General features: G+C 47.4%; 1 protein-coding gene across 3 annotated transcripts in view; it reads right to left on the bottom strand.

The window, feature by feature from the left end:
• St3gal1 (ST3 beta-galactoside alpha-2,3-sialyltransferase 1) overlaps nucleotides 1-25,659 on the bottom strand; it is a 68,144-nt gene extending 42,485 nt beyond the window's left edge. Inside the window, exons 1-2 of one of the 3 annotated variants that reach the window (XM_008765513.4) lie at nucleotides 25,406-25,659; nucleotides 7,523-7,660 (exon numbers count right to left, since the gene is read on the bottom strand). The gene's annotated coding sequence lies outside the window, so the exon portion shown is untranslated. Of the gene's footprint in view, nucleotides 1-7,522; nucleotides 7,661-24,258; nucleotides 25,355-25,405 lie in introns of those variants that run through there. The other 2 variants (NM_001013219.2, XM_006241710.4) reach the window with 2 other exon arrangements.
• Nucleotides 25,660-26,559: the final 900 nt, after the last annotated feature.

The following is a 26,559-nucleotide window of genomic DNA, read 5'->3' on the forward strand; positions in this document are numbered from 1 at the left end:
CCTGTTACATGATCCCACCATGCTGTGGGATCACCTTGGTTTTTGCCCTGTCCTTCTCCCAGCCCCTTAGGATCATCTTCCAGCTCCTGTTCCCAATCTTCCTGGCTTCCTTCCCCAGCAAGGTCACAATTGCAAACAGGTGGGAGAAATTCTCAAAGCCGCTCCACTTGACCTGGGAACTCATCCCAGGAACACAGAGTACAGTCAGTAACCAGGGCGATCAGATGTATTGATGTGCATGACAGACCGATACGCAGCAATAGAGGGATGGAAACTTCCAAGTTCTACTGTTTGCTAGAATATTACACAACCACCAGGCAGTGTAATGATTCCTGGAACACTTTTAGACTGACTCTCCTTGACTCAAGCACAGGATTGAAGGAGTTGGGGGTAGAGAAAGTCCCTGACCCCTAAAGGCCCTATTGAATACACTGCCCATCTGCAGAGGCTACTAAGTGGAGGAGGGCGATTTTATTCTAATGGACAAAGACAAAAGCAAGTCTCTGTCTCCAGCCTTAAAGGTCCCTTTCCTGTCCCCCCCTCCCCCGCCAGTGGCCATTACTCTCAACACAGAGGGTAGTTTTAGTGCTTAGAAAAAGTGTTTATACAAAAACCATTGAGCAACATAGTGACGTGTCTTCCCCGAACAGCCTCTTGGACGCGCTGTAGAATGTAACACAAAGGCTTGCCAAATGGATTTCACGCAGGCTGGCTCTGTTACTCTCCCTTCCTCTTCCTCCTCCTCACCCAGCCATTGATTTCAGAAAGGGCTGAAAACTACTTGGGTGTGCTTGCTTAATAAAGTGGGAGGCATGCAGACATGTAAGTGGGCCAGTATCCAGAAAGAACGAAAGTTCCCAAAGTCAAAAGACCTCAAGGCCACAGATAGAGATCAGTTTCTGTTGCCCTAAGAGTAGATCTGAGGTGGTGTCACAGGTTGGCAGGGACCTGAAGAGGCTGAAGAGGGAAGACAGATACGTAGGAGTCCTGCCTGACTCTCACCCACTTAGCTAGCTGCACTCTGAATTTTGTGCTTATGGATTGAGCAGATGGGTCAGCCTGTGGCTCTGAGAGCAGTGGGACATAGCCTGGCTTTGAATTGCGTTTTCTAATACATTGGGAATGCCTAGATTTACCTGGTCCATCACCTGCCTCAGTTCTAGAAAAGAAAAGCTATAGTTGGTACATGCAGGAGCTCACAAGGGGGAAGAGGAAACACCAGTTCTGTTCCTCCAGAATCCTAAATAGCACAGGGATACTCAGGACTGGCCAGGGTGACAATGACATGCAAAGGAAGGTGGGGGTAGGAGATGCCAAAGGCCTGGTTGAAGACAGGGGTAAAAATGGAAAGAGAAGGGGTGATGTCCACAAGACAGGACATGGGCATGCACTGAACTTTGAAGAAAAGATGATGACAACTGAGTCATGATGAGGCAAGGAATGAGGTTTTCCAGCAAGGAAGAACATACACAAACCTGAAGTCCCTGAGGTACGGCAGGCTTCCCTCTGGAGTGGTCATAAGAGCTATGACGTCACAGCCATAACTCTACCCACAGTCACCCTTTTGCTGTGAACTCAAATTCACAGAAAAAAAGCCACACCTTTGTTAACTATTTAGCAGACTGATTAGTGCTCAGTAATTTTGGGTAGCTGAACTGTTGTAGACAGAGAGAAAATATGGCCCCAGGTTGCAGGTGTAGCTTAGGTGGTAGGGTGCTTACTTAGCATATCCTGGCTTCAATCCCTAGCACTGCAGAAGTGAAGCCTGGTGTTGCAGACCTAGAACTTCAGCACTGGGGAAGTAGAGGCAGGAAGAACAGAAGGTCAAGGTTATCCTTAGTTACTTAGCAAGTTTGGCTATATAAGACCCTGACTCATAAAAAAATGCTACAGATTATTTTTAAGTCTTCTTACTATCCAGTCATCAACTGTCTCTGCTCTGACCTAACAGTCTTTCAGCTTCAAGTGAGACCCATAGTACGTATTAAAACACCACTAGCTTTCAACAACTTTAAAACTAAGCATGTCATCAGATCACCCCTGAAATCTATAGCACAGGTAGCCTACCTACCCTCTTTGCTGTAACTTGCCCACCTGATGTTCCCACTGAAATTTTGGGTAAATGAATTGTTTTTATGACTTTCTTTCATTCTGTGACTATAGCATCCATGTTACCAGTAAATGGGGGAAACATCACTTGGGGGTAACCTGAGTCTGTGTTCATTATCCATGTTCATTTATATTTGCCTCAGAATAAACTTTCCTTCCATCTGGAGCAAGAGCTGCTCTTTGATCAATATGTCCTGAAGTCTTTTCTGTTTCATATGGGACATCAGAGTGTGCTGTATCTAAAAGAACTCTGAGTACTTTTCTATATATTAACTAATTCAGGCTATCATTAGCTATTATGTCCATTTCTCAGGTAAGGAACTTGAGGTGAGGATTACTCGGTGAGTAGCAGAAGTATGATTTGCTGCTGGGCCACATTAATCACTGTTCTATAGCAGGAGGGATGAGATTGGGAGACCTAGGACGAGACTTGGAACTCTGAGGAGACACTGAGTATTGTCCTTCTTCCCACAAAACCTGGAAGACATACCAGGGCCATCATGGACATGAACATTAGAAGGAGGAAGGACTCAAATCAAAGCCATGCCTGAAACTGAGCTTATCTGCAGAACCTGCCTGAAAACCTCCTACCAGCTGGGTGTCCCAGACCAAAAGCTGATCATTCGTGAAGAGCGAAGGACTCAGTATGTGAGGTTGGCTTCTAAAAGCACCTGCAAAATTCCCATGCCACTGTTATGCTTCCTCATCCTGTGTCACTGGGCCTGGCCACAATAGTTGACTGAAAATATCCGTTGCCCGTGAAGCAAAGTGTTGGATCCAAGGGAGGCTGATGTGAGTTACATCTGCTACAACAGTGAAGAAGCAGGGAAAAGCAGAGAGCCCACAACAAGCTGGACAGTGAGGAATCACAAGTGCCGGGACACCTCTGGTCCTGATCTACCCTCAGGATTTGACCAATGGAATGAATGTGAGTAAATGAGTCTGCTGTAACAATGTAACAAGCACAACTGAAGGTGTACAAACCAGAGAGAGAACTCTACAGCATCAGCCCCCAGTATTCACTGTTTACTATACACAAATGAGACTTTCCCTCTTAGCATCTAATACCTGGAACATTTATTTCAGTGCTCTCTGGAAAACTATACATGGACCCATTATGAGTGATTCCACTCTAATTAACCCTACTACTGAACTTGGCCTTCAGGCTATTTTCTCAGGCATTTGAAGCTATAAAAATTAGGAGCAGGGATCCTGAAAAGGCAACAGAGCTGTTGGACATGGCTCTGGAAACACGCTGCAACTTCTAAAGATCATCTCGGAGCCATGTGCCTGTGGGTACATTACTAAACCACTCTGTGCCTCTGCTCCATAAAAGGCTTAATCAGTTTGGAATTGTTGCTAAGGAAACACTATACAAAGCCACATATTTACAATGAAATGCAAGCTCTTGATAAGTCGAGTGCACCTGGCTTGTAGGTAGCTATTTCCCATGGTGGCTGGCCACGTGCTCTAAGAAATGAACTCTAGTCAAGCCTTGAAGGTACTCCGACCTGCTCCACCAACACTCAGCTCAGCCCTTCTGTAGTTCATCTCATCCTTGAGATGCAGCCTGGAAGTGGGATCCCTAGGTCAGTGTCTTAGTTACTGTTCTACTGCTATGAACAAACACCATGACCAAGGCATCTCCTAGGAAAGAAGGCATCTAACGGAGGGCTTGATCAGAGTTTTTAAGGGTTAGTTCATGATCATCACTGCAAGAAGCAGATGGTCATGGTGCTGGAGTGGTAGCCAAGAGCTTTACAGCCTGATCTGAAGGCAACATGAAAAGGGGTGGGGGGTGGCTGGGACTTGGTTTTTAAACCCTCAATGCCCACCCCTAGCAACTTATGTCCTCCAACAAGGTCACATCTCCTAATTCTAATCCTTCTCAAACAGTTCTACTCCCTGGTAACTAAGCCTGCCAATACGGAAGTGTCTGGGGCCAGGACACCCTTAAACCACCACAGTTGGCCTAAAGATTGTATAGACTGTGTCCTTGAGCATCCCAGCAGCATGAAAGGAACAAGAGACTTCAACCCATTTTCATCAGCCAGAAAACGAAAACAGAAGCCCCCATGTTACCAAACAGCACTGTGGTTCTTCCTATCCTTCCCAACGGCCTTCCTAGCATTAACAGATGACCTGTTCCCCACCTGAAAGCTCTAGAGACCAAGGAGAGAAAGGCAGATAGTTCCTCAGCTACAAATCCACTGGAGACTGGCCCTCACCCAGGAGAATGGTACCCCATCCGCAGAGCACCCCACTTATCAAGGCTTATATTTTATCTTAAATCCATGACAATATATTATTTCTCTACAGAGAGCTCCAAACTGCACATGCTACAGGCTCCATAAAGGCTCTGCCTCCTATGCCTGCACTGACTGGTGATTCTATTTTCTGCTGCCTGGGCTTATCAGCAACATCCCAGAGGTATGGGGCCAGCTGACTCCTTCCACCTTCCATGCCCAGCAAAACCTCAGGGCTGGTGACACCCATGAGTGCCTGCCAAGAAATGGAGGATGGGAAGTACAGACAGAAACAAAAGCTATCTTCCGTTTCTATTCATTCATCCACCAGGTTCACTCATTAAATCACCCTTACTGCCTAATCCTTCGCTATCTGACAGTCTTGCAGATTCTCCCTTGCTTGTATCGCCCCTCTTCCAGGGAAGGGGCACCTGCTCTTGACACTGCCCCTCTCTTTTCAAAGGCCATCAACAAAGAAAATTCCCCAAGCTCCTCTCCACCCAGGTCAGTATCTGGGGGCCACCAACATGCCCTCTTATCTCAGTTACTGAGAGCCTCGCCTGCAGGCTGTCTCTGGTCTGGCTGATAACAGGGCCTGTTGTTTTTAGAGGAAATAGCTTAGTGCTGAGAGCTTCCATGCACATGACTCTGCCTGAATGTGTGGAGGCAGGAACAGTCCCAGGTCTCTACACGGTCATAGCTCCTATTAAAGAGGAAAGATTCCCATCATGAGTTGTGACCAACAGTACTAGTTTCTTCCCTCCAAGTTTTTCTCAACCATCAGCAGTGGGCTTAGGCTTCCCACAGACATCTAAACAGACCTCTGGTTGCACCCACAATTGCAACATTCCATACCTGGTGCCCTTGCCCACTATCCTGCCATTTTGATGCATACTTCCTTCTTCCCCTTAATCACTCCAGGCTAGGACATGAACTCTCTGTGGTCATCATCTAGAATAACACCTGACACATTCAAGAACTCAAAAGCACTTGTAGAGCCACAAGGGAAACTAGTATTTGTCCAGTGATGTTGAGAAGACAGCTCTATTTAAATTAAGGTTTCCTTCCTTGTTTCAGCTCAGCTAGGTAAATCCAGGACAAGAAAAGAGAGTTCTCAAGTCTTCCTCCCATTCTGAGCTCAGGACAAGAGGCCATGTTCTGTGTTCTCACATGCATGTATATTCACACATTGTTAGGTATTGTCGGTGGACTTTTTTTTAAAATAAGACTGTGTGTGGGTGATGTGGATTAGGGATCAAGGGAGAGGTGTCCATCAACAAGGTCCAGCTGACCACTGCCAGGGTCGGAAATCTGTACCCATGGGAACAAACACCTTCCTATTGTTAAAGTTTGGAGGTAAAATGTCTTCTTCTTATAGTTTTACATGTTTGAATGATTGTTCCCCTGTTGGTGACCCTATTTGGGGAGTTATGGAATCTTTAAGATGTGACTGTGGAACTCTCTGACGACTCTCTTCCTGACTGGAGGAAGTTGGGCCTCCCGTCCCCCTCTCTCTTTCTGTGTGTGTGTGTGTGTGTGTGTGTGTGTGTGTGTGTGTGTGTGTGTGTGTGTGTTTATGGGTTATAGCTCAGCTCTAGTACCTGTTATAACTCTTACTAGCTTCTAGGTCTATCTGATCTTCCCAGATGTGAGTAAGCTTCCGCTGCTATAGCTGAAGCTATTCCTGCCCACCATGTCTTCACAATCATGCTGGGGTAGCATCCCCTTAACCCAGAAGCCAAAATAAATCCATTTTCCCTAAGAGAACCTTTGTCAGGTATTTGATCACGGTAAGGAGGGATGGATCTGTGACACCCACCCTCTGCTCTGGGTTTTCTTCTTCCTTTTATGGTGCATTCCTGGCCCTGTTGCATTCCTGTTGGAGCACAACAGGCAAGATAGGTGTTCACTAGGTGTAGCTGCTTTCCACGACAGTGCAACGTAGCATGGCTTTATTAGTGTTCCAGATAAGGGTCTAACACAGGCTCTGAGAGTTTAATAATGTGCTAGCTGGAGTAGCACTGAGCTATTTAATAGCAAGATAGGCTTGAACCTCATGGATGGTCTAGCATCATTAGTGAGAACTTAAGATGCAGTTCCTATACAAGTCAGTCAGTCAACTTGAAGAGGATTAGAACTGCCATAGAAATCAAGTTCTGGACACATCTCTAGGGAGTGTTTCTAGGTTAATGAATTGAGGCGGGACTATGTATACTAATGGTGCTGGGCATACCAGGCATGGACTGGGTCCTGAGCTAAATCAGACGGAGAAAGTGAGTCAATCCCTAGCATTCATCTCTTGCTGTTTCCTGAATGTGGATGCAACATGTCCAGCTGCTTCATGCTCCTGAGACCATAACATCTCTGTCACGCTGAGCTCGCTACACCTCCAACTGTGACCCATAATAAACTTGTCCTTTCTTAAATGGCTTTCGGTCAGTGAGAGGCCATCAATACAGTTTTTTTAGTTTTAATCCGGATGATGTGTATGTGTGTTTATATGTATATACCTGTGTGTGTTTGTCTTACACAATACATAATCTTCCCTAGCACTATATTTAGAATGCAGGGCTTCACTGTGCCCGCCACACCATTCTCCCCTGAGAGGTGTCAAGGCTCACTGACAGACGCTGATTCCGCACAACCGCCAGCCATCTTCAGATCTAGTTGCATAATGTACGAAGCACGTGAGCCTCTTCAGTCTTGTCCTCAGTGGCAGCACGGAACTCTTGAGCTACGATGCAGTCATGGCAGGCCAGGCCGTACTTGTATTGACAGTCATGTGTTGTGAAAGAACTTTCACAATTCAGGTGTCTCTTCTCAATTTTCACGAGAACGGCAAAGTTCTCTATCAGAAGCCTGCTCTGTACCTCACAGGGAAAATGGTTCCTCTCAGGGGAAGTTGCTCCATATGGCAGACAGGCAGGGCACGCTACAAAGAGTCTAAGAAAACAGGGCAATGGCCCTTTGCTTTGCTACATAACCCACAGAAGAGTCTGAAAAACAGCACATGTCTCATCCCCTGTGAAATCCCTCAACATTAATTCCAAAGAATAGAAAAAGCAGCATATTTTTCTCATCCCTCAAGGCAACCCACAGCACAACCCTGTGGGAGGGTCTGGAAAAGACAGCACTTCTTCCTTACATGGAGAAAAACAGACACTTACCTCAGGAAGTTGAGCCACTGTCTGCCTCTGGCTCACTGATACAGCTGTCTGGCCGCAGAGCTCTGAGCCTTGCTCAGCACAGACCCAACAAAGTGCCAGTTGCTCCTTGATGGCATTGCTAACTCAGCAAAGTCAAGCCTGAGAGCAGAGAACAGAGAGAAAGTATAGGTTAGTTTGGGCATTAATCCCATTCAAGGTCTTTTTGAAATACTCAGAAGACAATGACAAGGAATCCAACTACCGAGCAGCCCGCCCAAACATTCACACTGTACAGGGGGTTCCAACAGCACCACAGTCCCATGTATGGACAGAACAACAACTAACTATAACTTCTGCCTGCAAGGGGTGAGAGTCAGACAATTGCACAGAAAACATAGGGGGATGGGACACAGGACATAAGGGACACTTGGGAGAATGAAGGAGGAAGTGACCAAGTCGGTCTGAGAGAAGGATGTGGAAAGAAGGAGGTGAGAACTGTTAACCACGACTACCCATGAGATCTCATTTCTATAAAGGCAAAAGTCTTGAGGGAAGTGTACTCAAGGACCAGGAAAAACAACACCAGCATGAAAATTTAAAAGGATTATTGTATAGGGAACACCAATGGTGAGTCACTGGTCTCCTCTGGCTCCCCAGCTCTGTAATGCATTCATGACATTACCAAGGTCATAGTCTCAAAGATCCCCAAATTATGGGTTTGAAAAGCATTCAAATGAGCATGGCACAAGAAGGACAACAGAGAACAGGAAACAGATTGCACTGTCCCACCAGGACCATCATTGCCGAGGGCGTCCCAAATTCCCTGCATCCCAACATTCCCCGCACTATCTGTATTCAAAGCAGTCCTGCTTTCCCTCACACATAGAGTCCAGTTTTTCACCTTTCAATCCTGAGATTGACTTTGCACTAGTGAAATAGCAGATGGAGCACAAAGGCTCAAGACTACAGTAGGGATTGGGTGTAGCTTAGCAGCAGAGTACATATTTATAGCATTCAGGAGGCCTCAGGTTGTACTTCTAGTATTATATACACCCCAAAGAGTACTCATGCAACAAATCTACTTCCTCATTGCTGAAAGGACTCATTCTAATACCAGTCACTGGCTGCGACAGCCCTATCTTGGATGTAAAACATCACCGAGAGGTCTTGGGTCTCCCTGGCTAGCCTAGGTAAGCATCAGACTTGCTTGTGTGGCTAGTCGATTGGACAAGTCCTAGCTAAATGAAGTAGATCAGAAGTATGCATTTGCCCAGAGTCAGGACGATGAGAGCAGTGGGCTGGATCAAGCCCTGGGGCCTGAACTATGCATCTTGCAGGGAAGGACTGCTAACCGACACACTCACCCTGGCACCTCTCCACACATGGCAAATTAGGAAGAAAGTTAGCTTATGGATGACAGCAAATTCAAAGGGTTGGCACAAGGGAGAGGGAGTTCAAGATCTGTTTCAGGTGAAGAATTGGCTGATAAGAGATCAACAGAAGCCAGCTTTGTCTAACGGCTTAGGTCCGGCTTTGGAAACTACACATGCTGTTGACTATAAACGGACTGTTAGGAGCTGCTGATGGGACAGGATGTTTACAGGGAAGATACATGGACATAAACAGCAGGACTCAGATTCTCAGTATGGAAGCAAAAACCAAGGCCCGTTCCTTCCGGCCTCGTCTTAAATGAGTTGCAGGGGAGGGGATACCGGTCCCAGCAGCCCTCACTATCTATCCCCACCTCCACTGAAGACGTCTCGCTGCTCAGCTGAAGCAAGACTTGTCTACCACTGGAGAAGGTCTTTACTTCTCATAATGGGCCAAAGGGGACTTGCCTTTTAGCAACTGCTGGAGGGAGGAAGCGCCGACTCTCTCAGCAGCAGCTAGGATAGTCTGTTAACCTTAAGATCTTAACCCGACCTCCCACTTCACTGGCTGACATGACTGTGCCCCTCCCACCAATTTCTGCCCACCCCTCTCATTCCAGTACCAGAGGCACTTCCCAGGACCCTGCTGCTAACTCTCGGATGGGAAAGACCTTGCCACTGTAGTTCCTGGCATCTGTACTTCCACAAAATCCTTTCCCAGCCTGGTAATCAGAGCACCAAGTGTGGCATACAAAGAACAGTCATTATAAGTCTTCTTCCTCTTCCTCCTCCTTCTCCCTTTTTCTTCTTCTCCTCCCTCTTTCTCCATTTCCTCCTCTTTCCTCTCCTCCTTTTCTCTTCTTCCTCTCCTCCTCCTCTTTCTCTTCCTTCTTTTTGGTACTGCTAAGGATCACGTTCAGGCATACAAGCTGGGCTAGAGGTCTTACCCTGGAGTCCCTACAGTTTCCTTTGCTTCACCCACTTTTTGTCTATTCATTCTTTCATTTGTTTGTTTGTTTGGTTGTTTTAACACCAGATCCCTCTCCCTGGCCCCAGTGTCTTGTTATTGCTCTTCCCAGAATGAGCCTCTTAGAGGAGGGGCCACACTTTGCCCGCTGGGTTTCCCAACTCACCCTTGTTACCCTTGTTGTAAAATAATACTGTATTTTATAGACAATACTGAGGAGGCACTTGGTGATTGTTTAATGAATGAACGAGAAAGAGATGGAGCTCTGAGTATCAGTGGGAGTAAGGCTGGCTCACCACTCAGTAGAAGCCTGTACTTGAGTTTGGGCTTTATGAAAGTTACATTTACTGAATAGTTGAAAACCATCCTGAAAGAAAGGACTACACACACACACACACACACACACACACACACACACACACACACACACACATATGGATCCTCAGAGATAATATGCTGATTGCGCTATATCCTAAGGCATAAGGGGGAAATTGAGGCTTACTTTAACATGGAATCCTGTTCTTCATTGAGCTTCACTCTATATTCTGGTACTGCAAACACTAAGTGAAGACCAGAGATCTCACTGCAGCAATGCAACCAATCCCTTGCTTTGTCTGGATGTGACTGGTTTGAATCTGAAATACTTCCCTAAGGATTGTAGATCAAAGGCTTTGTTGTCAGCTGAGGAATCTCAGGGAATTGAATGGATCTCAAGGGCCCTGACTTGATCCATGGATACATCGACTGATGGGCTGCTAATTCAGTAGGCTTACTGGGAAACGATGGAAAGAGGCCATAGGGGTCTGCTGAGAGGAAGGAAGTCACTGGCAGCTGTGACTTCTCTTCCCCTTCCCCTGTCTCTCTCAGCTTCCTGGTAGCTTTGAGTTGAGTGGTCTCCTTTGTCCCATGATCGCACAGGTTCTGCCCTGCCACAGGCCCGCTGCCATGCAATCAAGTCACAATGGATGGAAAGCTCAGAAACTGGATCAAACAAGCCCTCTACACTCATGTGGTTCTTCTCAGACATTTCTTCAGAGGGGTGAGAAACAAAACCATCTCTCATCATCTGCGCTCAGCTCGCTCTCCGGAGCATCAGGTGCTCCATTTTGAAGCCATAGCACTGAGCTCTCAAACACAGAGAAGGCACACTGTTGGTGCCAAGAAGAGTCAGTTCATTACTGTGACTTCCCATGCCTTGCATTTTTTTTAAAAACACAAGTCCATGAAACCCTTTGCTAAAAGGCCCCATTGCAGCTATGTTGACATCAAGCCCTGACGGCATGCTGGCACTGTCCAGGTTGATGCTTCCACGGGGCCTTCCAACATGGATGACAACTAAATCCTCATCACTGAAACGCCATGGTAGGTGTTCAAACACTCCAAACATGAGCTTTAGATGCAAGAAAATCAGACATAATAGCTATTCTCTGTGGGGCCAGGAACAACCTCCCAAGACCACAAACAGGAAATCCAAGTTCCAAGTAGGGGCTCCCTTAAGGCTTAAGAATGCTTGCTCAGTTACCCAATTGGTGCACCGGGTCTACAGAGCGCATAGAGTCTCCAGGTTGTAACAACTTGTTCCAGGCAACTCACCTGTTCATGATGTCCATCCCCCACAAAGCATGAGTTCCAACTTACATTCTCAGTGGGAAGCTGCTGGTATACTCAGGATACTCAGAGACAAGAAAGACATTTACCAACTAGCTAGAGCACGGACTCAGACAAACTCCAGCTAAACAAATCATGGTTATGCTCCTCTGTGTTCTTATTTCCCCTGCTCTGGATCCACAAGTCATTCTTTCTTTGACCCTATTAGTACATCCACCATTCATAGTTCCTAGAGCAATCAGACGTGCCTTCTTGCTGCACTGTGTTATACAGTAAATCTCACAGGAGACTGTTCTCCAATTTTGTTCCTTCTCAGGTTAGGGCAGTGAACAAGAAATAAAACTCAACATCATTCCTGGAAAGACAGAGCCAGTTTGCTTAATAAATAATAACTTTTCCCCTTTAAGTAGAAAATGATTGTCTGAATGTTGATTGGCCTGCTACTATTCCTGCATTAAATTACAGGACTCTTTCTTTAGTCAGGGGCCTGTGGGCATGTCAAAATCTGACACAGCATGGATACTTCTAGATGTGCCATATGGAAGGGCAGTCCAGTCAACTGTGTGATTTTACAAAAGTAGCTTTTCTCAAACTTCCTCATGGATATGATGCAAAACGTGCCTCCTTCAACACAGCTAGGCTGTGTTGGTAAGCAAATGAATTATCAAGAGTGCAGAGGCTGGGATGATGGCTCAGAGAGCAAAGTGCTTTCTGCACAAGCCTCAAGACCTGAATTCGGATTCTCAGAACCCATATAAAATCTCAGCACCATAGTGTGCCTGTAACCCACGGGCTAAAAAGAGATAGGCAGGCCTGCAGGTCTTCAGGTCAGCCAGCTTAACTGAAACAGTGAGTTGCAGGTTCAGTGTGTGACTCTGCCTCCAAAATTAGGGAGTAAAGGAAGACCCAAGATCAATCTCAGGCCTATACACATACACGCACCAATGAATGCAAAAACAAAATAAAAAATGTAAAGGATAAAAATTGTAAAAAGAACACAAGGTCACTTTGGTAAAACTAAATAAAACAGCAGTAAGTACAACAGGTTGTATTTTTAAGTGCTGACTGGCACTTTCTTAAACTATTCTTGTGCGTGTGTGCATGCATTCGTGCGTGTACTGTCAGTTTTTATCACTTTGAGCACGAATATTGTGATGGCTTGAATAGGCAAGGTCCCCATAGACTCTCGTGTTTGAATGCTTGGCTCTTAGGGAGGGGATCTATTAGGAAGTGTGACCTTGTTGGAGTAGGTGTGGCCTTGTTGGAGGAAGTGTATCACTTTAGGGCAGGGCTTTGAGGTCTCATATTCTCAAGCTATGTTCAATGTGTCACCCAATCTCCTTCTGCTGCCTGCATATCAAGATGCAGAACTCTCAGCTCCTCCATCACCATGCCTGCCTTCACACTGCCATGATTCCCACCAGGATGATCATGGACTGGACCTCTGAAAATATAAGCCAGGCCCAATTCAATATTTTCCTTTATAAGAGTTGCCTTAGTCCTGGGCCTCCTCCTCCTATGGGGATACGGATGGAGATAAAGGAAGTCCTTGACTTCAGGTAGAACATTCCTGGGCATTCTTGAAGTGGACTGAGTTGGTTGTCAGCAGAGCTGGTGGCAGCCTAAGTGGTTCTTCTCTGGGCATCAGATGCAGATCAGTGCAAGTTTTCTTCATCTCCTGAGGACTCAGAGGTAGTCTCTCTCTCTCTCTCTCTCTCTCTCTCTCTCTCTCTCTCTGTCTGTCTCCGTCTCTGTCTCTGTCTCTCTCTGTGTGTGTGTGTGTGTGTGTGTGTGTGTGTGTGTGTGTGTGTGTGTGTGAGTGATGGGCAATGTTTTCTAGATAACTTCTTCTTTAATGAAGGAGGTTTATGAACCTGATCTTGTAATCGGGGGAAGACAGAATGAGGGAAATGGGAAATGGGGAAGAAGAGAAGAAAAACCTCACTTATGACCATGGAAACCTTGGACCCAGCCTCTGGCGCAGGCCACCTGGAGTGCCACTAACAACCACTTTACTTTTGGTGCTTAGTAGTAGCTCAGAGTACATGCTGTGAGGGAGGATAACTGTTAGTCTCTAATATTTATGTGATTGAAGGAATGAGGTGCAGAGAGGTAGAGAGGTACAGAGAAATGAACAGGGGACTCAATACAGCAAGGGATAGAGGTACTGCCATACCACCACCCCCTCTCTTTCAGAACAAGTTTGTTAGAAGGACTTGGTAGAGAAGATATGTAATAGCCCTCATTACATGTCCTGCCCTTGAAACTTGGGTTTTGACTGGTTTCTATGCCTCAGCCTCTCACTGTCAAAACGCTAATAACACTGGCATCCCCAACCCTACCCAGAAAAAGAAATGAACCAGAATGGCCAAACAGTGCACTCCCTGGTACGTGCTTAGATGGATAAGAAGCAGAGAGACACTAACTTAAACACACAAAGGCCAACACAGACATGTTCAGTGTGTGTGTGGGTCTTCTGAAAGTGGTCACTGATGTGGATGCCTAGCAGCCATAGGAGGCCTGATTCTCGGCCCACACTGATGTGTGACGAGAGTAAGACAGGGACACCGAGACTACTACTAAAGGGGTGGAGCAAGCACAAGGCAGGGCCTGACCTGAGCTGAATAAAGTGCAAGTCCAGAAACCATTTTGCACTTTTCAGTTGCCTCTCATGTCTAGCAAACACTTTCTGATGTCTCAAACACAGACAAAGCTCCTGGATTAAATTCAGATAGCTCAAGAGAACTCCAGTCTGCTCTAGAAAGACCCTCCCCTCCCCAAGTCAGAAGATGCATGAGGAATCATTTTTCTACCCTGTGGAGCCTCTGTGGTCAGAGAGGTCCCTACATGTTGTGTGCAAACCCCGTCAGCATATCCACAGAGAGTCTAGCCAGGGAAATGGCATCAAAGTGGTCAAGCAAGAGGGTTCCAACAGGCCCTGCAATGCTGAATGAGGGTGTCATTCAGAGCATTGTGTCAGCTATCCTTTCCAAACACTTCCAGAGCAGTGACTCCCTTGGTGTTTACATAGCACCTCCTGGAAGATAAGAAGACCTCAGTTTTACAGACGAGGAAACGGAAGCACAGAGCAGTTAAACCACTTGCTCCAGGTCACACAGCTAGTGCGTTAACAGATGAGCTGATGATTCAGTGCGTGACTCAGCAGATATGAATAATTGAAGAACTGGGGAGAAGAAGGTTGAACAAGGGCATCCACTAAGATTTCATAACTCCGTTTCACACTATCTTAGCGTGCACCCTCTGTAATGTGCTATCATTGGCTTGCCTCATGGCCTCCTCACTCACGCCAAGCAACAGTTACGATTCCATAGCCCAAGGTTAAGAAGGAAACCTCCCTGACTGCACTCCGGGGATGCTTTCCAGTCATTCGGGTTGTTCAGATTCCAAACTCAAACTCACTCCATAGCCCCCAGGGCTTCCTCTGCTTTGTGGGTTTGGCAGGGCATAGGGATTAGTTTCATTTGTAGATTCCTGTACGTACTTGGGGCTCACAACTGCCTCCTTCAGCCTGTTCCAGGTTGCAGGTAGGGACAGGCAAACAGCAAAAGGTTTTATGTCTGAGACAGTGGTGTCACTACAGAAGGTAGGCTCTCTCTCTCTCTCTCTCTCTCTCTCTCTCTCTCTCTCTCCCCCTGTGTGTGTGTGTGTGTGTGTGTGTGTGTGTGTGTGTGTGTGTGCGCACGTTGGGGTTGTGGCAATGCAAGTTTGCACATGACATGACACGGCATACATGTGGAAGTCAGAGGACTTTTTCTGGGAGATAATTCTCTCCTTCCACCAAGGTTCTGGAGATGGAACATGTCTTCAGGCTTACTTGGCAAGCACTTCTATCGGCTGCCAGCTCCCAGAATGTATTTTTTCCTTAATCCGAAGTTCCTATGAGGTGGGTGGGCAAGTACAACTAACAGCTCATCTTATCTTCTCACTTCATTTTTAATTTCCCTTTTGGCCAAAAGACCACATTTTTACACTGAAGATTAGCCTTTGAAACTTCCAGCTCTGCACCCCACAGAGCAGCTCTTGGCGCTCACAGCTAATATGTTTCCCAAGCAACAGCCTTTATCCCTCTGACCCTCTGCCAGGTGGTGGGATTAGCAGATCTTCCACTAAAGGAACAAGGCACCTTCCTGCCTTTTGTGAAGATGTTTTTAACAGGTGGGTTTTCAAAGTCATAGGCTTTCACTCCTCAGCTCACTGGAAGCAGGTTAGCCTCCCAAGGCGCCCATCTAGGGAGCCAGGGAAAATTCTCAGGCTGGCTTGTGCCACCTAGGTGCTTAATCTTCCTGCTAAGTTCTGTCTCATCCTGGGAGGCTCGCGATGGCTTTGAGCATCACTTGGTCCCTGGGCATCATAGGTTCTATAGGTATGTGCCAGCACTAGGAGAAAACAAATCCCATCAGAGACCTGGGATGGGGATTTTTGTGAAGATGGCAAAATCACACAAGTTCAGAACCAACCAAGAAAACTCAGGAAGCCTGATTGCAATGTGACTCTTGGGGCACACTGAAGTCAAGCTCGGGTCTCCCAGTGGGTGAGGCTGCTGGTCTTAGACTCAGGAGAAAGGAAGTGGGGGAGACTCAGGACCTCCTACTGACTAGGTAGTTGAAGCATCGAGTCCATGACTATTAATGAGAGCGCTCAGATGGGGTAAATCTAGGCTAGAAGCTGATGTCCTGTCAGAGGCAGTTCTGCTTTCCCATGTAATTCCCATGAAAGCTGTAGGATACAGAATGATGTTTTAAGTACACTGCATGTGGTCAGGGTCCTGGCCTCTGAAAGCGCCAGTAAATTCCAACTCTGTCACTTTCAGCTATGGGATTCACCCACATCAGTGTCTTAACCTCGTTGACCCTCAGCTTCTGGTACCAGTGAAATAGGATTAGGATATAAATACAGAGACGACTCAGGCTGCTGTGGGGAGGAAAGTACAATGTTAGAGAGGTCAGATTCTCCAACCAGGGAGCCTGCTTGCGGGCTAGGCTGCGTTGAACGATAATCTGTGGTCAGGTGGGAACCCAGACACCATGAAGAGAAACAAGATGTAGATCTAAGACAAACCAGACGGCTCAGGAGGTAAAGGCACCTGACACCAAGTCTGGCTACCTAAGTTAGATCCCCAGGACCCTCCCAGTGGAGGCAGAGAACAGAACCCAAAAGTGGTCCAGTGACCTGCACAAAAGCACCTGTATATGCTGATGTCTCAGTCTCTGGAGCTGCAAAGTAGGAAGAACTTTCATCTCTAGTCTGACACTTGGAGGGTGACCCAGCTACAGATACTCAATCCATGGGAGCTGAGGCTGCCTGTTCCCAAGATATCTCAGTTCTGAGACCCTGGAGACCCTTTCAGGCCATGTTATTGCCTCAGTTCACCAAAGCAGAGTAAAGGGCCAACGGAGTCCTTCGCTCCGTGACCAATGTAATCAGGAGATTTATTGGAAGCTTCCATCCACACTTCTGAGGCTCTAAAGAAAGAGTTGTACTTTTATTTTCTTCCCACTGACCCTTTTATTTTGGAAAAAGTAAATAGCCAATTAGAGGAACTGTCATCTTTCATGTGAAGTTGTCCGTGGCCTGTTGAGCCTGAAACAGTATTTTGGAATCATTCCATTTTCTCAGTTAGAAAAGTCATAGGCTTGCTTTGGTTGTTTTTTGTTGTTTGTTTGTTTTGCTTTTTTAATAGATGATAGATTTTTCTCAAGAGCTCTTTATTAAGTAAATATGTGTGCATATTTACTTGGCTCCATTAGTTTCTTGTACATTCAAATGGATTTCTGTTGTTTTCTTTTAATGAAGCCAAATCCATCACATTCAATCTGTGAGGGTTATTTTTTTTAACCCGTATCTAGTAAAATTCAGGGAAAGTATTTTCTCTGTGAATGCTAGTTGTCCATTCCTAAAGTCACTTTTTAATTCTACCAAGTCACTTGGAACTAAAGAAATATTCAATTTTCCTGATGATTTATTTTTTTATATTTGAAAAATGGATCTTACTATATAGCCTTGGCTGGTCTTAAACTTGGAGATCTACCTGCTTCTGCCTCCCAACTACTGAGATTAAAGGCATATGCCATTAGGTCAAATTGGTTTTGACTTTTTAAAACCCTTATTTTATATTCTCTTTAAAATTTTCAAGTTATAGACAGGAGAGTGGCTCATCAATTAAGAGCACATGTTTCTCTCCCAGAGGACCTGAGTTAATTCCCAGCAACCACATCAGAAGGCTCACAACCACCTGTAACTCCAGCTCCAAAGGATCTGAGCGAGATCTGAGGCCCTCTGGCCTCTATGGGCATCTGCACTCATGTGCACAAACCCACCCACAGAGGTATGCATATATATATATCACATAAATAATATATCACATAAATTAAAAATACTTTTATACTTACATGGTTGAATAACTTCAGTACTTTAGAAGAGAAAACAAAAAACACACATAAAAATAATCAGAGAAGAAAGGTCTAAATAACCCCAGACTAGTCGGAAGGCACTTTTAACATACAAATATTTCCAGTCTTATTAATGTGATCTTTGAATGGGCTTTTGAAAAGCTATGGTGGACTAATCTGTCCACAAATTAACCTTCTAAGGAATAAAAGAAAAATAAAACAAAAAAAAAGTTTAGAAAGAAAGCTAGGGAGAGGGCTTAGTGGGCAAAACACTTGCTTTTCAGAGAGAAGAACCTGAGTTTGAGTACCCAGTACCCATGCAAAAAGCCAATCATGAGTGCACAAGCCTGTAACCTCAGCACTGGGGTTCAGAGATAGCTGGACCCCAAGAATTTGCTGTCCAGATAGCCTTGAAAAAACAGTTAGCTTCTGGCTCTATGAGGTACCCTGTCTCAAGATGATAAGGTAGAGAACAATAGAGAAAACACTCCATGTCCTGCTGTCACTTCTGAAGGTACCACTGCATATAAATATCACTGTATGTATTTACATGGTCATACACCCACTCAGATGTATGCACCAGACTCATACACAAACACGCACACACACACAAAAAAAATGCCCAGCATTGCTGAGTAATTTTTCCAAAGGTTTATTTATTTATTATGTACACAGTGTTGTGTCTGCATATATGCCTGCACCTCAGAAGAGAGTGCCAAATCTCATTACAAATGGTTATGAGCCATCATGTGGTTGCTGGGAATTGAACTCAGGACCTCTGGAAGAGCAGTCAGTGCTCTCAATCTCTGAGCCATCTCTCCAGCCCACTGGGCAATTCTTATAACCCAAAATTTACGGTGAATTTATTTACAAATAGATTTGTTTTCTCAGCAATTATACAAAGTATATCTGTGTGACAAAAGAGAAAACTGAGTCAGGGAGCAGGTGAGTGATCTGGTCGCTGAATTGAGCATCTCGTCAAGGTGCCCTGAAATCCAGGCAATGTTCAATCCTTTGCATTGAAATGTGAGCAGAGACAAGCTGAAGGTCTGCATGGTTTGGATGTGGCTTCAGTGGGTCCCCTAAGGATCCAAGTGTTGGAAGCTGGGTCCCCAAAAAACAATGTTAAGGGAAGGTGGAACCTTTCAGGGGTGGGTCCTAGTGAGAGGACACCAGAGTAGCCCATCTTCACCATGTCCTGCTTTCTGACTGCTGAGTCACTAGAGGAATCTCTTCCTTGGGTACTCCACCCTTCATGCTTCTTGCTAGAACCTGAGCCAGGGGACCTCACTAGGGCCTCTGCCATGCTGCTTGAATTCTCAACTCCCAATACAGTAAATGAGACAAACGGAATCCACCCTCTGCCTTCTCACTGGCAGTAGGATAATCTTTGGGCTGACATACTGCTGCCTCAAGCTGTGGCAGAACCAGAGAGGGTGACAATGTGGGTTGGACCTCACCAGTCTACCCAGTCTATACCTGACTCCTCCCAATTTCCTCCCCAGGAGGCTACACTGAAGAATCCCTCCTGCTTGCCAGTCCTAAGACCCAGCTGCATCCATGCATACTGGGTGGCTGTTTTTCCAGAGGCTTGAGGTTGTGTATAGCAGGCTGGATTAGGACAAAGTGCTTGAGTTGGTCTTTCTTCCCCCGGTCCCCGTGGTCTCTCCCCAGGGCCTCTGCACATTTGTACAGCCATGCCATCCTGGATCCCAGCCTCTTCCCGTGTCTCCTTTCCAGAAGTAAAATAGGTACTGCATCATTTCATGCTGTATTTTCCCCAAGTGCTGCCCCAACCTGTGTAGGAGGGGTAAGTCCTTTATTCAACCTTTATTCAACTTGAATTTCCTGTCTAAACTCAAAATGTCAAGATGTTTCAAACACACACCTTGGGGCATACACTAAACACTTAGTAAAAAGTAGATGCCACGGAAATCCTTCTCAGAGAGGCAAATAAGGCATGCTTACATAAACCTCTGTCACCTGGGCTTCTTTCCAGGAGACAGAAACAGGGCGGGCCTTTTACACTGCTGTCTCCTACATAGGACATGAAGGGTTAAAGAGGAAAAGGGAAGAGCCTCACTGGGACCATAGGGCTAGTCTCAGTCCATTCTGGGTACCTTAAACTCGATTGAAGTTCTCCTTGTTCTCCCAGCCAGGCTACAGAGTGTTTTGGTCTTGGGTGACTCCCAGTAACAGTGCTCTGGGATCACTTCTCAGTCCCTGTTCTGGCCAGTTGGTAATTTTTCACCCTCCTTCTTCCATAGGGAAGAAGGGGATTTTAATGCTTTAATACAATTCAAAAGAACAAGAAACATAGGCTCCCCCAGGGCAGCATGGGGAGTTTTCAAAGCGGCTAATACGCTATTTTACCTTTAAGTCAGCTGCCTATTGACAGAGTTTTTCTTTGAGCTTTCCAGAACTTTTGTACTCCATTCCACCATTCAGAAGAGACTCGTGCCCCGAAACAATCAATTTCTCTGGTAAATAGACTTAATTCAACTGGAACTTGGAGCCTCTGAAGCTTCCATGAGTGAACCTGGCCTTTTATTTTCTCCATAACTCCGCAAGCCAGTGGAGAGGCCCACGCACCTTACCAAGACTTAGCACAGAGGTACAAGGACTGAGTCAGTCACACAGCTGGCCTGTGGCTGTGTCCCGCTGAAAGCCAATACCCTTTCCTCACCTCTGCCTGCTGTTTCCTTAACTCCACCCTCCCAAATTTGTTGTTCAAATCTGAATGGCAGGCGTATGTACAGGTGCAAGTCCAATATTCAAAATCAAGTATTAAGCTATATCTTCCAAGCAAATCCAATGCACCCTCTTGGCTTTGCATAATCATGCTGAGGTCCGGAGTCATACTGTCAGAAGTTTGCAGTGAGGGCCCTGCACTCTCTGACTATCCTAGTGTGTAAAGTGGCCCGAGGAAAGGACACACTGCAGGAATGGGAGGCGAAAGCACCTAGCTGCCTCACCTCTTTGTACAGAAGCTGACAGCAGCCTGTCATCTCAGTCCCTCTGTTTCTCTTGCATGCACAAGGTGTACAACACTTCTGATATCTGCATGACCTCACCCAAGAAAACACATCTGTTCTACTGCAGACTGACAACAGAATCCACAGGTTTCCTTCTGTGGCCCCTTCAAAGGTGGGGACTCTCAGCATCTTTTAGCACAAGTGGCTTTGGTTCTGATAAATACCGAACAGAGCATAGCGCTTCATCCCATGCACCTCCTCCAGAACACTGAGACCTCTGGGATAGAACTCGAGGACCATGTGGCTTTCCACTCCAGTACCTCCAGAATCCTGTGAGGTATCTGGAACTAAACAAAGTTCCCATAAACACTAGCTCAGATAGAATCAATGAAACCCAAGCCTCACCACCAAAGTAACCAAAGAAGTAGTGAATCCCAGACTTTTCAATGATGTTTGATGTTGGGTCTCCAATAAGAACATATCAAGACGTGAGTGAACAAAAATGAGTGGTTTTGGAGATGAAGAGCCGGAAGTCACTCTGGTGGTGTTCCCTGGGGCTCATGGTTTTGCATTAAAGATAAAGAATTGAACAGAATGTCTAAGATAAATTTTAGGGTGTGGACAAGGAGGTCATGCTGGTCTCTTTACATCTGTACATGGAAGCCCCTTAGCCACTACTATAAATGCACGGGCAGGAGTCAGATCTCATCTCTCAAACCCAGCATTGAGAACTGCTGGCAATCACTTGACCTAGTGAAAGACAGGAAGTCACTCTGTCAGTGAGAGAGGAGGAGCCAGGGGGTAAACACTCCAGCCTCCCCAAATGAACTAGTTCTGAGGAAGAATCTGAGGGAACCTAAAGGAGGTGGGGACTGTCTTCACAAAGAGGCTTTGCTGTATGCCAGGTGCCTATCAGCAGAGAGCCACAGTTTCTTAATTTGCAGAGAGTGAAACTGAGACCCAGGACCCAGAATAGCTTGGGTGCCACGTTGCAAAGCAATTGAGCCTTGGCACTGAGACTCAAAGACAGGCTCTGACGGGGATCATGTCTGGGTTCCTCTGACCAAATTAGAACAGACATGCTCTCGGGTTCTCAAGCCAGTGATGAGGAATGCAGTTTCCATGTGGATCATGCAACTGATCAAAAGGGCCTGAAAGTTTGATTCTAGAATTTGTGCTAACCAGGCCATCTCTCTGTGCACAAAGCACTGAGAAGTACTCTAGAAGTCCCCCTTGCCAGTTGTTTCACTTCCCCATTTTTAGTAATTTACAATCAGCTGAAGTTCACAAAAACAAATTATATAGAAAGTTCTAGAACTTTTAAACTTATAAGTTTTGAAGCAACTTTTATTGCTGATTATTGTTACAACTGTTCCGTTTCACTGCTAGTTATCCTTAACCTTTTGCTGTGCTCGATATAAAATTTGGACTTTATCATAGCACTTCATATTAGCCAGGATCTCAGGTATTTACCGGGATCTTGGGAAATATTTCTGGATAAGAAACCATTGTACAAGGACAAGCTGACTGGTGGACTTTACTTTTTTTTTTTTTCTTCTGTTCTGTTTGCTTTCTGGAGACTGGGAATGGCTTGGGATGAAAGCTAAGGTTCAGCTTCCACAAAGTAAAGCTCTGTTCAAACACAAACCCCCTGAGTCAGCAATTCCAGCCAGGTAAATTGATAGGGGTAGGTATCTAAGGCACACATCTGGAGGTGCCTTCCTGGGGAGGTCTGCCTGACACTTGTTTCTAGGTTAGACTTCTGACAAGACAGGCCGCTTGGTGGGAGGAGACAGGGAAGATGTACTTGTCACAAAGTCATACTGAGGATCCAGGATTTCCTGACATCCTTTTCTTTCAGGCCCATCCCCAAGGGGGAGGGGGAAATCAAGAACCTCTAACATTGGTGACAGCCAACTGTTCAGAGGCCCCAACCTCAGGAGGAGTGTAGGAGGAGTGGTGGTTAGCCTGCACCTGAAGGTTGAACTCAGCACCATCTACAAATAGCTCAGAAAACGGTCAGTTTCTGCTCAATGCTACAGAGCCCAAGAGCGTGGTGCTCACACTCCTGAAGAAACTTCTGTGGTCATTTCCAGCAACACTTCCTGTTTTTTAGCCCCAGATCTGGACAAAGCCAGTGTGGGGAAGCCCCTGCTAAGCTAAGCTAAGCTAAGCTAAGGCCGTGGCTTTGCTGGCCAGTGTGACCTACACAAACAAGGCGGGAAGAAGAAATATCATGTCAGAAAGGACAGGGAAGAAGTTCTCTCTCCATTCGTGTATTCCTTTCTTCTGTTCCCGTTCACATACATGTAAACACACAAGCATATTGTGAACATATTTGCACGGCAGATGTCTACACACGGTTCTGTGTAATATCTATTCTTCAAGACTCATTTGGGTGTCCGTAGTAACGGCGGCTCCGCCTTACAGATATGGAAATTGTGGTTTTTAGAGGCTAAGTCACACGTTCAAAGCGAAATTTTTCATTTTACATCCTTTTTTAGGCACACACAGGAGACACATGTGGGGAATTTTAGTTATTTTTTTTCAGCCAATCATGAAAGTTCAGAAAATGAGTAGGCTTTGGTGTTTGGGACAGGAAAGGGAAGTGCAGAGGCACAGGGGCCCAGCCCAGAGGCTCTGGTCACAGGCTTAGGCGGTCTCATAGCTTAGCCTAACAGTTGTTTCCAAAGCAACCGACAGGGGGCAATGCATCCTTCTTTTTCAAACCTGGGGGTGCTCTAGCCCATCATCCAAGAAAGAAAACCTGGGGACACTGCCTTTAGTTACCAGAACACGCACATTGGTTTAGCAGGGTGCGTGCTCAGCGCTCTCCTGGAAGCCAGTGGGTGAATTTTAAATCAGTAGTAATAATGGAAAGAGAGGAAGGGCGTCCTGATCCTTGTCACGAAGTCTTTTCAGTGAGCACGTATTAGCACCAACTATGTGCCAGAAGCGGTGGCAGAGACTGTCCCCTGCTCCTAGCAGTTTTTCTGCTGGGGAGCGCCCCTCACCTGCAGCTGGGAGGCGTGAGCGCTCCATCTCACCACAAAAGCCGTGGAGGTGTGGGGACCCGAGACAGTGGTAAGCTGGGAGAGGACAAGGTTACCCATAAACACGCTCAAAGTCTGGCGAATACCTGATGTAGCAACTATGCGAGCTGTCCTTGGGGTCACTAGTGTCTCTTGAGGAGTCATTCAGCTTCTGAGATGCCTTGGCCAAACCATCTCCCACCCACTCGCACGCTTTTGGGCACGCACATGTCCTCTCATGGAGCGCGGCCAATTCCTGCTGGCGGAAGAAGCCGGCTAGGACCCTTGTGCAAGAGGCTGGAGAAACTCCAGGTTCCAGCAGATAGATAGATGGAGGTCCGGGCACTCTTTTTGAGACTCCACGATGAGGCAAGGCGAAGCGCCCAACACCTTACCTGTACTATGAGGCGGGCACCGGGAGGCTTAGTCCCTGTCTCGAGTTCAGTCGCGCTGCCTCCCGCAAGGTCACACTCAAACGCCCACGCGTAGAAAAACGAGGGCTGAAAGTTGCTTGCGCAAAGGTCCGATTCCGAGCTAACAGTACTCCAACCAAGTCGCCTTGGCCGGTGTCACCACTTCCCACCCCGTGCACTTATCAAAGCGGCAGACCGTGCCCTGCGCAGGTCACACTACAGAGATGCAGACAAGTTGCTAACTTTTGTCACATTATTTCTTGGCAGCTGCGGCGCCTAACGGGTTTGGGGCAGATTCCAAGTTTAGAGTTGCCACCGCCGAGCTCACTTTGCCCACCCTAATCTACCCACTTTTCAACACACCGCTTCTTGTTGTGCTGTCCTAAACTCCAACTTCTCCCAAGATCCAAAGCAGGGCGGTATTAGAGGTGTCCCGGGGGACGACAGCTTCCTCCCAGGGTTTGCGCCTGCCCACAGATGATTGGAAGACTCCATCCGGAGACTGTCCCACCACCTCTGGTCTAGAAAGTCAACGCTATCCTAGCATCCCCACAGTGTCCCAGCCCGAGACCTCCGCCTCTCTAGAGAGGGGGGCGTTCTGCGCCTGATGGAGTCTCCTACCCGCGGCCCGGGAGGAGATCCACTGCGGTGCTGGGTGCAATGTCACGGCAGCCGCTCTGGGAGTCGCTACTACAACCGCCGTAGGCTCTCCACTGAGCTCCAGGAGGCTCCTCCAGTAAGCACCGAAGAGCCTGGAGCACCAGAGCTGGAGTCTCCTCCCTGACCCTCTCCCCGAGACCACCGTGGTGGCTGTGGCAGAGCCAGGGATCTCTCTCCTTGTATCTCCCTCTTGGCGCCAGGGGTCTTTGGTTCCACTTCTACTGTTACACCTTCGTAGTCCCTTCCCCACCCCTTCTGTTCCCGGGTCGGGACGATCACCTCAGCACTCAGAGAACACAAGCGAAATTTCTCCAGCCCCAACTCGCGAGGGGGCGCCGTCCCTGGGGCACCGGGACAGAGACCAGCTGGGTGCGCACTCACCAAAGACGGAGACACGCTGGAGTTGCCCGGTTTGGGGCACTGAAGCGGTTCAAAGGGGTATCTAAGGAGATGTGTCCAGGATACTTACCCCAGTCAGCTCACACCTCACGGTCCTCCTCTGTCTCCTCCTCTCTTCTCCCTCCGGTCTAGGGCTCTTTGTCTTTGCAAAGTGTCGAAAGTGTCTGGCATAGTGGGCTCCGCCAGCAGAGGTTAGCGCCGGAGAAACGGGAGGCGGGGTGAGGATGGGAGCGGCCTCTGGAACACCTTCCCCCGGGTGTAACGGGAGTGAGAGGCGGGGCGTCCGGGGAGGGGCCGCCTTCGCCCGCCGGCTGGGACCAAGCCGGGACTCCGGCGCGCCCAACCTGGTGGCCGCCTCCTCCGCGCTCGGCCCTCCCCTTCCTCCGCCCAGTGCCCGCCCCTTGGCGCCGGGGCGCCCCCCTCCGCCCCTCCTGTCGGCCTCAGCTCGGCTTTCCCCTTGCTTGGGGCTTCCTGCGAGCCCAATATAGCTCAGCCGAGCCACGTGGACCGCAGCGGACTGGGTGGAGGCCCGACCGGCCTGAGAGACGCCGGAGGCGGCGGCGAGGGGACCAGATCGCTGCCCCAAGAGAGGGATCTGCCGGAACAGTTGGCGAGGCTAGGGAAGAACTCCCGAGAGGCTCGAAGCCCGTGGGGTCAACCCCGGGGATGAGGCGTTGGGCGTGCACCCAGAGGTTGTGGCTGGCGGTGCCCAGAAGAGCCCCATTCAGGGGCGCGGTGGAGAGAGGGGTCTATCAGGCAAAGCCATCTCTTTCTCTAAGGGCGCGGGACTCCAGGTGGGATTTAGATAGTCTGGGGGAGGGGCATGGCGGGTTAGGGATCGCGGTGACCTGAGCCTTGGACGGCGCGGCCCGGACTGGGAGCCGCAGAGCAGGTCACTAAAGGCATCCACATCCCCGCCCTTCACGCCTGCTCTTCTGAGGGCTTTTCCTTTGCCGATGTACAGACGGCGGCGGGGTCCCGAGCTGGGATAAGGCTCATAGTGCGAACCAGAGTTAGAAAGGTCCCCGAAGCAGTCTGGGGATGAGGATTTGGTTTAGGTTAGAGTAGAGGTTTTTCTGGCCCTGCCTGTTTTAATAGGGAAGTGAGGCTAGTTGGTACAGAATTTAATGCGTGTGGGTTGTAGATCATAAGTGGTCGATTTAAAACGCATTTCTAAGATCTGGTTAGTCAGTGGGTGTTCTCTCACTGGGATTATCTCTTCCA

The sequence above is a fragment of the Rattus norvegicus genome, chromosome 7 (genome assembly GCF_036323735.1).
Source record: "Rattus norvegicus strain BN/NHsdMcwi chromosome 7, GRCr8, whole genome shotgun sequence".
Classification (NCBI taxonomy): Eukaryota; Metazoa; Chordata; class Mammalia; order Rodentia; family Muridae; genus Rattus; species Rattus norvegicus.